At 37.6% G+C, this 9,536-nt stretch overlaps 1 pseudogene; it reads right to left on the bottom strand.

Moving 5' to 3' along the window:
* Window positions 1-7,194: 7,194 nt before the first annotated feature.
* LOC101707312 (methionine--tRNA ligase, mitochondrial-like) lies at window positions 7,195-9,336 on the bottom strand (annotated as a pseudogene).
* Window positions 9,337-9,536: the final 200 nt, after the last annotated feature.

Raw genomic sequence — 9,536 nt, 5'->3', positions numbered from 1 at the left:
ATAAAATATATATTTTGGATGAATATCAGGGCTGTTGGGCTGATATGTACGTTTGGTGTGATATATCTGGTCTGACACATATGGTGGCCATGCCCTGTGTATGTGGGGGTGGAAGCCATGTATACGAAGATTACATGTCTGGTAGGGCCCTGGTGTTTGGTATGAATGGGTGGAGGGTGTGTGTGTATGAATGTAATGTTGGAGTGTTAGTATTTCTGCTGTCTAAACTATGTGCATGATTGTCATGAGTGTATGGTTGTGATACACATGGAGCTGTGAGTATGGACATTTGTGTGTGTGTCTGTACCTACCTTTTCATCTGTTTGCTTTGCATTTTTCAGCTGCAATGCTCAAACACTCTATAGCTCAGAATAGCTCTTATGAACAAAAACACTTGGCCTCCACAGTTCAGCTGTATAGAAATTAGTGTTACGTTTCCTATCAGGGTGTTGATTGCTAGAGGTGAGGCTTTGGGGAGATCCCCCACAAACATCTGGAGGCATGTTGAGACTCACCTTTGCAGACTGAAACACTCCTGAGATCTTATTGTTTCGTGTTAATCACAGCTCTAACTCTGCCTTTTGATTCCATTTTTTTCACATCCTAATAATAGAACCACCAAGATCCCACTTTAGCTTTTGTATTGACTCACAAGACCAAACTTTCATAATTTTCAAGGAGAATTAGAGAGTTGGCAGCAATTAGAGATCTTTTCAAAATGGCTAAGCCAGCTTAAATGTATTTTCTCTGGAATAATACGTCATGTTAATTTGAGTGTCTGTTTTGCCCACAGCTATGTACTTGGCTCACATTGAAATTCATGTGAGAACTGATGTGGGAGATTCCCATAAATCTCCTTAAGGAGGCCTTTTCCCACCATGCCCTACAGTGACTGTTCTGTATCCCTGAGAGGTCCCTTTCTATAAACCTTCCTTGACCACTCCGAGGATGGGAAAGAATCCCTTCTTTATGAGGTCTTAGTACTTTACCCTAATCTTCACACTGGTGTCACATCAACCCAAACTTGCAATGCGGTGTGAGCTCTTCTAGATTAGACTGAGGTATCTGAGGGCCAGGCTCAGGGCATCCATCTCTGATTCTTAGGAACCGTGCATTTTCTGTCTCAGAAGAGGAAATACTGGATTTAGCAAAGGTGGAAGAAAGGAATGGGGAGATCATAAAACAATGATAGCCATTACAAATATGTTTTCTCAGGGCTAGCTGCTCTAAATGCTTCATGGTATGATCATACTTAATTCACTTATCAGTCATATAGGTAAGTGCCATCACTTACTGCTGGTTATAGTGGGGAGACAAAGGCAGATCAGTGGCACATACCTTGTCCAGCACCATTCAACTTACTAATAAAGTGGGCTGTGAGCCCAGGAAATCTATTCCAGATGCCAAAATTTGATCACCCTCCCAAGCTTTGCATTCTGCCTCAACAGGTGTGTGTTGCTTCCTCTGTGACAAAAGGAGAGGTGACTTCAATTCAGTCCATGTCATATATCTGAATACACTTTTCCTTTTTAAATTTTATATATTAAATTCCATTTTAATTAAACTAAAAGGAAATTTATGGACTCATAAATAGTGTAGTCCAAATATAGGGTAGATCTTATGGATGACTGAAATAGGTAAGGTTTTATCACATTATCAGCCATCTGTCTTTTTCTATCTTTAAGTTCTGCTTTCTTTTGTGGGTAAGTCTTTGTCAGAGGGCTTTGGGCTCAGGGAAACAAAGATGGTCATGAACAGCTCTAAGGGTACATACTTGGAGGTTAACAATTCCAGTGTAAAGTTGGAGGACTTTGTTTTCCCTGATGATTCTTACAAAAGTCATAGGTGTTGTTGTACTTGTCCACCCTGAACCTATCTGGGAGGGTTGTTCTGGTTGGTAGGGCCACCATCATCGGTCTTCCACTGGAATGACAGGTGGGGAAGCTCCTCTTGAGCTATATGGGCTGATGGGAAGAGGTGCTCCCCATAGACACTCTGGGCATGGTCACAACAGGGATCTATCACTTTGCCTCTCCTGACCTCTCTTGTCTTGTCTCCTAACCTGTCTTGTCTCCTTCCCTCAATTGACAGAAGTGAGTTTGGATCTGCAGTTATTCTGAAATTAGTAGATCTGCACTAGGTCTAGTATTCTTAGGTTCAGGACATCACAGAAGAAAAAGCATGGTCATGAGATCCAGAATTCTCATGTCCCAACAGCCAATGTCTTTCTCATAGTTAGAGGGGACCATTCTAGGCCAGAGATGGATAGATTCAATGACATCTTCACATTAGGAACAAAGCCTATTTGAATTTTAAATGAGATGCAGCATTATAACCCTGGATACAGTCAGAAGGACAAAGAAATCTTTTCGGTCAGAAGAGAGGAGTTTGTATTCATAGCACAGGAGGAGAAAGCTTAGATTGTTCAAAGAAGAAATGTTGTTTCTAACAAAAAACTGGAGTGTTTATATACCATCCTATATTTCCAAGCAATTATGAATCAAACAAAACCAAAAATTAACAGTGTTTTGGAAGCATCATTTTTCTCACTCCAACATTCTGTACATGTACCTGAGGGAAGGTCCTGTAATTCAGATTTAACTATGTTGTTCTCTGGTTTAATGATTTTTTTATTCCTTACTAGCTAACATTCAAAATCTTAGACATAACACAAGAGCTAAACTAAATCTTTTAGAGACTATAAGCACTGAAAATATTATAGTATATACTTCATGTGTAACAAAAGATACAAATAATACTAAACTGAAAACATTATGATTTTTTCTCTTGATAACTACTTATGAATTTTATTTGTGTTTATAATACCAAGTTTTTTTTCTATCTTTTTTCCTGGGTGTTAGAGCATTTGCCAAGTCTCTGTATGGATTGTTTATTACTTCCCTGCTTTTAAACTTTACTGTGCATATTAATCACTTGGGGGTCTTTTTAAAACGAAGATTCTGACTCAGTAAGTCTGCGGTATGGACTGGGAAATTTTTATTTTCATAGTTCCCCGGTGATATTGATGATGTCATTATAGTAAGAAAATAGATCTTTTAATCTTTCCATCCTTTTTTCATCATTTTCTACTACATGTCTTAATTCAGTATCTTGTTGATCTTGAACATATCAACCTTTTCATAGACTGCTCAAATTATTTCCTCCCCCAGTACCCACTTTCCTATTTGCCTGTCAGTGGTTCCTAAACCTGGCTGGTGATCAAGTTCTGGAGATTCTTAATCACTAGAGGCCCTGGAATCTGTATTTCATAAAACATTTTCAGCTGGGTCTGTTGCTTCACTAAACATGGAAACCAGTGAATGAGAGAATTCATTTGTTTTTTAGCATCAACTGTGGGAATAAATAATCCCACAATCAAGTAGCTTAACATATTTGTTTCTTACTTTCAAAATCCAATGTGGATTACCAGGAACAGGAGAAAGGGGAATCCCTGCTCCATGCAGACAGTCAGGGACTCAGGCTTTCTTAATTGGTTTTCTGTAGACACCTAAGCTTCTCCAGACTCCTAGGCATCTGGTTAGGGAACAAAGAAAAAATGAGAATATGGTCACATAGGAACCTGAGCAGTGGTGTGTTGGTGCTGCCTCATAATGGCTTGTGAGAGCCCATTGCTAAAATTTTTAGGAATTTTGTGAGTTGGTTTGAAAATATGATCATTATGAAAAATTAGATTATATAAACTTATAATTAAATAAATCACATTAAAAACAAAGCTTGTCATTTCCTAACTATATTATTATATCTTACTATTATTGATGCTTTTTAGATTTACATCTATTATATCTGTACTATAGAAAATTCTACTTACCACCTGTCTCCCAACTCCATATTCAGTGACACTATGTTTGTATCTTGAAATCAGCCAAGGTGGGAATATTTACACTATGGAGATTGGCAAATGCTGCACCCCTACCCCTAAGAGGCAATACTAGTTTGGGGGTTGTAGGCCTGGAAGTGGCATATATCACTTCACCACATATTTCCTTGGCTCAAACTCAGTCATATAGCATCACCTACATGTATGGGTCTGGGGAATCTGGTTGGTTCAGTAGTCTTATAAGGACTGGGGTATTTGCAGACCTGTCACAAGAATTTGTCCTATTCTCAAGGACATTGCTGTGATGTGTGGATGTGATGTGATATGTGTCTGAAGTCACTTAGGAAAATTCACAAAACTCCCACAAAATTACAACTGAGGTTATCCTGTGAAGAAAGCCTCATGGTAAGGCTAGGCTTTAATATGTGAATTTTGTATTTCTGTTTAATCATGTACATTGCCACTCTAAAATTCTCCTTTTTCTCAAGACCTGCAATTTTATATTGATCTTACATTTGTGAATCAGGGTATAGTATGTCAATGAGAACACCTGCCTTGGAGGATAAACATATTTAAATATCAACCTTTCACTCTGATTGGTTTTGAAAGTTCTACTGATTAGAGACAGATATTTTAAATCATAATTTCTAAAAAAAAGACATAAAGATGGATTATATAATTAATTCTCAACTCATTCATCAGAATGCTAGAAATTCCAACACTGTTGAAACACAAGTGTTCAAACTGACCTGGGTCTCCGGCGGTTTCAAGTGTAATGACATTTAGGTATTTAATATATATTGAAATACTTATGTTGTATGAATAACTTTGATGATCATTTGTATGTTATTTATATTTGAAACTTTGGGGTGATATTATAGTTTGATTAGTACTAAAAGGAATCTTTTTAAAATTTTGTTATTGTTGAGGTTCTTGCAGAGGAAGTGAAAACAATGAGTACTATTAAATAGAAACAAAGTACAGTACCACAGCATTGTTAGTTGGATCAAGGATCAGTTCTCCTCAAAATAGCATTTTAGGAAAGTAGGTTTGGAGCATATGTCTGAGGTTTAAGGCCTAAGTGAGGCTGCCAGTTTACCTGAATCCTAAACAGGACCTTATTTCATTATGGATAGCTGCAATATAGGAGAATATAACAATGAGAGACTCCTGAGATGACAGTCCTTGAGTCATGTTAGCAATACAATACAGTCACAATAAGGAAGGAAAAGAAAGACGAGCATGACCACACTCATGTGAGTTACTGTTTAATGCATTTAATGCAATAGTTATCCTGCCTATTAATAAACAGAGACCAGTTGTGTCTTGGACACCGACAAGTATTTTCAGAACCTTGTGAAGGAGCTGAAAGAGGTTGTTGCAATCAATTACCACTGTTTCAAAGAACAGGTCTTATCAAATATGGTAGTTGAGAGAGACTATGGAGCAAATGAAGGTATTTCCTCCACGGTGTATTTACTAATTTCTGTAGAACTGCTGTTCACATTGATCATCATATCACTAAAACAAAAAGAAGAAATATTTTCTTAAAAATTGACAACCTGCATTTTATCCCTTGTGCTAGCCATGAGATTGTGCCTTGCAGGTCTCCCAGTTGTAATTGACCAAGGACACCCGGTGTTGTGCTGTGTAATCTACGACACCTTGTGTGTCTGATGTCTCCCACCACCTGCTCCCAGCCAGTGAATGAGTATGGAAGGGATGGTAGGGCAGGCCATTCCAGGGAGACATGGGACTCCTCTGATGGTGACTTTGCCTTTTGGACTCCCTGACGGCCTTGCCCAAACTTCATATGATATGCATATTTCACAGGCAAAAATCATCATGCAGTCTAGGTTGTCTCAACCCAGTATCCCCTCCCATGCTCCTTTATTTGGGGTCAGATTGCTTAGTGGTCTGATGGTTTTCCCAGGCTTTCTAGCTCCTTCCTCATTTTCTGTCACATGAGTATTTCCTCTAATGACACCCTTGAACATCTAACCTTAGACACATTCCTTTATTTTTATAAGTTAAATTAATTTTTACTGATACATATAAACATAAAATTGCACTTATTTAACTTTATTTTAAAAATGAATTTATTTTCTAACTGATTTATTAAAAAGATAAAATGATACATGTTTATGGTGGATCATGAAGTTTTGATACATATACACATTGCATGATGTTTAAATCAGGCTAAACATATCTTTCTCCAAAAACATCTATCATATCTTTTTTGTTACTTAAACATTTTTAAACTTTAATAAATTAAATGTGAAAAAACAATCAGCAAAAGCTAATTGAAAGTCAAATTTTAACATTTTCAACAACTATTATACAATTTCTATAGTGTATTACAGATCCTGATTGACCAAAAGAAGTCATGAGGTAAATTATGTATGTGGATAACAAAATTAAGACTATAAGAACAAAGAGAATATTGTTCTTTTGAAGTTTGTACAGATTAGTCATATCTGTTATTAAAGTTGAAAGTTTTTAACATACCAGGTATCTCAAGTTTTATAGTTTATCCTATAAACACAATGAGATACATACTAACTTATTAGTAAATGTCATTCTTTGGTAGCCTTTAAAAGACTAAGAATTCTGATATTCTATTGCTTTCTATTAGAACAGCAGTGATTGTGGTTATCCCTTAAGAAAAACAATAAAAACTGAAAGATCTGAGAGATCACAAAGCAGAAAGCTTATTTATTTTAAGAAATATTTTAAAATATCTAAAACTTCGACCTTAAGTAATTAAATGTGTGAGACCAGAGCCACCCACTATTTGACATCCAATGTTACAAAAAAATGACTGTTGGACTATTAACTAATAAAACAGGGAGCCCTAGTTGGTGGAATTTAAAGAATGGGAATAAACACAGGCAAAAATAATCTGGTGTAGAACATGAGTTTTAAAAATTTTGATAAAAATAATCTCTTTTTAACAGAAGACCCAGTATGTATAACAAAGTTGAGCTAACCTATAAAAGCTAAGCCTCCAAACCCTACTCTTAATCAAAGATGTCACTGTACTAACTGGCCTGGGATATAGATACCATAAGAAGTAGTTTGGACAGATAACTGGTTGGAGAAGAGGTATAATGAGAAGGAACAATATCAGCAACACTGGCTTTTACCCATCTTTCTCCTGGAGACATATTAGATGTAACAGTGGACAAAAGACAGTGACTAACGGCAAGGAGAAATGAAGAAGAGAGTGTTAGCACTTAAAGGCCTTGTCAGAGGGACACAGTTCGTGTGTTTATCAGATACAATACTTTAGAAAACACTAGTATAACTTTCCTGAAAATTAAAAATAAAACAACACATTTGCACTTTCCCACAAGTCAGTAAAAATTGAGATTCTTTGTTCTGTAGGCTTTCATCAGCCAAACCCTGGACTGGTCCAGTCTTTGAAACAAAAGCTTAGTCTTGGGTCCCTGTCTTCTCCCTTCAAAAGGGCACTGATTTCCATAGAATTAAGGTAGGAAAATTCAGCTCTCTAAGGTCTCTCTCTGTGCCAGACACCCCCAGCCTGGACATCAGCTTGCTTGCTAGATTTGGGATAACAGGTTGAAGCAAAGTTACAAAGACTTGAAAACATTCCAAGGGTACATGAAGAATAGTATCTAGCCAGGGAGCATCCACTGGGCTCTCTCAGTTCAATGTCCATAGTGCATGCCTTTGGACAAAACCATTAGCTTGCTGAACACAGCTGGACACTTCCCCCAAAGGGTTATATATCTGAAAGTTATCATAGCATATCATATGCTACCTGCTTGGGCAAAGCAGTCATTGTGCTCACAAGTGCATAGTCTTCTGTCTGATCACTAACTGATGGCTCCACCAACCCTGGCTCAGTGGGGAAGAAGGCAGTGGAGAAAACTAGGTAGGTCCCAGAGGGATTTATTCTGTTGGCAGTGCATTGGTTCACTTCCCAAGGCATCTACCAGCTCAGAGTCCAGCAACTTAGCCACCTTTTTATTGTAGTAGCCCCAGTTGGGAATACCTGGCCTAAGAAGAAAGTAACAGAAGCCATCCATAGTATAGTGACCAAGGGAAGTTCTGCGATCTACCATGTTGTTCAAGCTCTTGGACATCTTTTGGCCACATACAAGTGGGAACAGACAGAGACGTGATGTGGTAGCTCATTTTGGCACCTAAGAAAATGGCAGATATCCATGGCATGAAACTAGAGAATATTTTTACCTATGATATGAGGTATACTGGCCACCAAGATCTGAATTCCCCATTGGGGTAGCCAATTATGATCAAGTAGTTAACCAGTGCAACTAGCCAAATGTAGATGATTTGTGAATCCTCCTTGAGTGTCTATATCTTCATAGAGCTCTTTGTAGAGCAGATCTGGGGCTGTTAGCTTGCTCTAGAACTGCACCACCTCCTCCTGAGCCACACATTTGTTGTGAGGATGAAGTCAGTGGCAGAGATGCCAGTTTCCTGAAACAGCTACTGGAACTGGGTAGAGACTGGATTACAAAGCTCAATGTGGGCTAAGCCTACAGGCTGCTACCTGTTGAATCTTTGGGCCATGCTTGTCAGTCCTGGTGGAGAAGCACTGGGGGTTAAGCTGGGAGTCCATAAGGATGGTGGTAGCGCCTATTATTTCTTTATGGTGAAAACATTCAAAATCTTTTTTGTAGCTTTTTGAAATATATATATGGTATTATTATTATTGCTATTATTATTGTTATTTGGTACTGGGGATCAAACTCGGAAATTGTTGCTTGTGAGGCAGGCAGCAGAACCACTGAGCTAAATTCCTGGTTCCTAGATGGTATCATTATTTATTGTCCCCCCCCCCCGCCACAGTGTGGAATAGCACATCAGAATTTACTTCTAACTATAACTTATGATGGTTTTTGTGTAGAATACCTTTAACCTTCATTTAAGAAGAACTTGTGAAAAGTGACTTCAATAATTTTATTTAAAAAATACATAAACTATGATACCATTAAGAAAGACTAATGAAAAAAAATCTTACTTTCCTCATTGTTTTGTCTTACTTAATTTTAATATTTTAGGAAATTGTTTTACCCTAAATCTGTTAAATTTAATGAGTTGTCTTCAAGAACTGTTCAGTTTAAGCTTTATTGATTGAAAGTATATTTTCTCAGAGGCCATGTTTTTAAGAAATCACTGATATGATGTAAATTGAAGAATGGACTTTTCCATTCCTTACTTAGTGTAATGGTTTAGATCTAAAAAATCCCTCCCAAAGTTTAATATGTTTGCAGGTGGGACTTTTGGAGGTGATTAGATCATGGTGGTGCTATAGTCATCAATAGATTAAACTATTGATGCATTTATTGCCAAATATGTGCTTAGGAGATGGAGCCAAGTCAAAACTGGTGCGCCACTGGGTGCAAGAACTAGAAGGGTGTATTCTGAGCCCCAGCTCCCATTTTCTCTCTCAGCTTCTTGGTTACCATGAGTTGAGCAACTTTTTCTCCACCACATGCTTCTGCCATCATTTCTGTCTTAAAACCAGTCAACCGTGGACTAAACTCTCTGAAACTGTGAGCCAGAATAAACCTCTCCTCTTTTAAATTGCTAGTGTCAGGCATTTTATCTCAGTGATGGGAAAGTGACAAATACAGAAAATTAGTACTGGAGAAGTGGGGTCATCAATATTATTGTACCCTGACTATGTAGGTCATAAACCTTTGGA

Source organism: Heterocephalus glaber, unplaced genomic scaffold (genome assembly GCF_053883595.1).
Source record: "Heterocephalus glaber isolate CG9 unplaced genomic scaffold, H.glaber_assembly_v1.0 deba00000071, whole genome shotgun sequence".
In the NCBI taxonomy this organism is placed as follows: domain Eukaryota; kingdom Metazoa; phylum Chordata; class Mammalia; order Rodentia; family Bathyergidae; genus Heterocephalus; species Heterocephalus glaber.
This window is presented reverse-complemented; position numbering and strand designations above follow the sequence as displayed.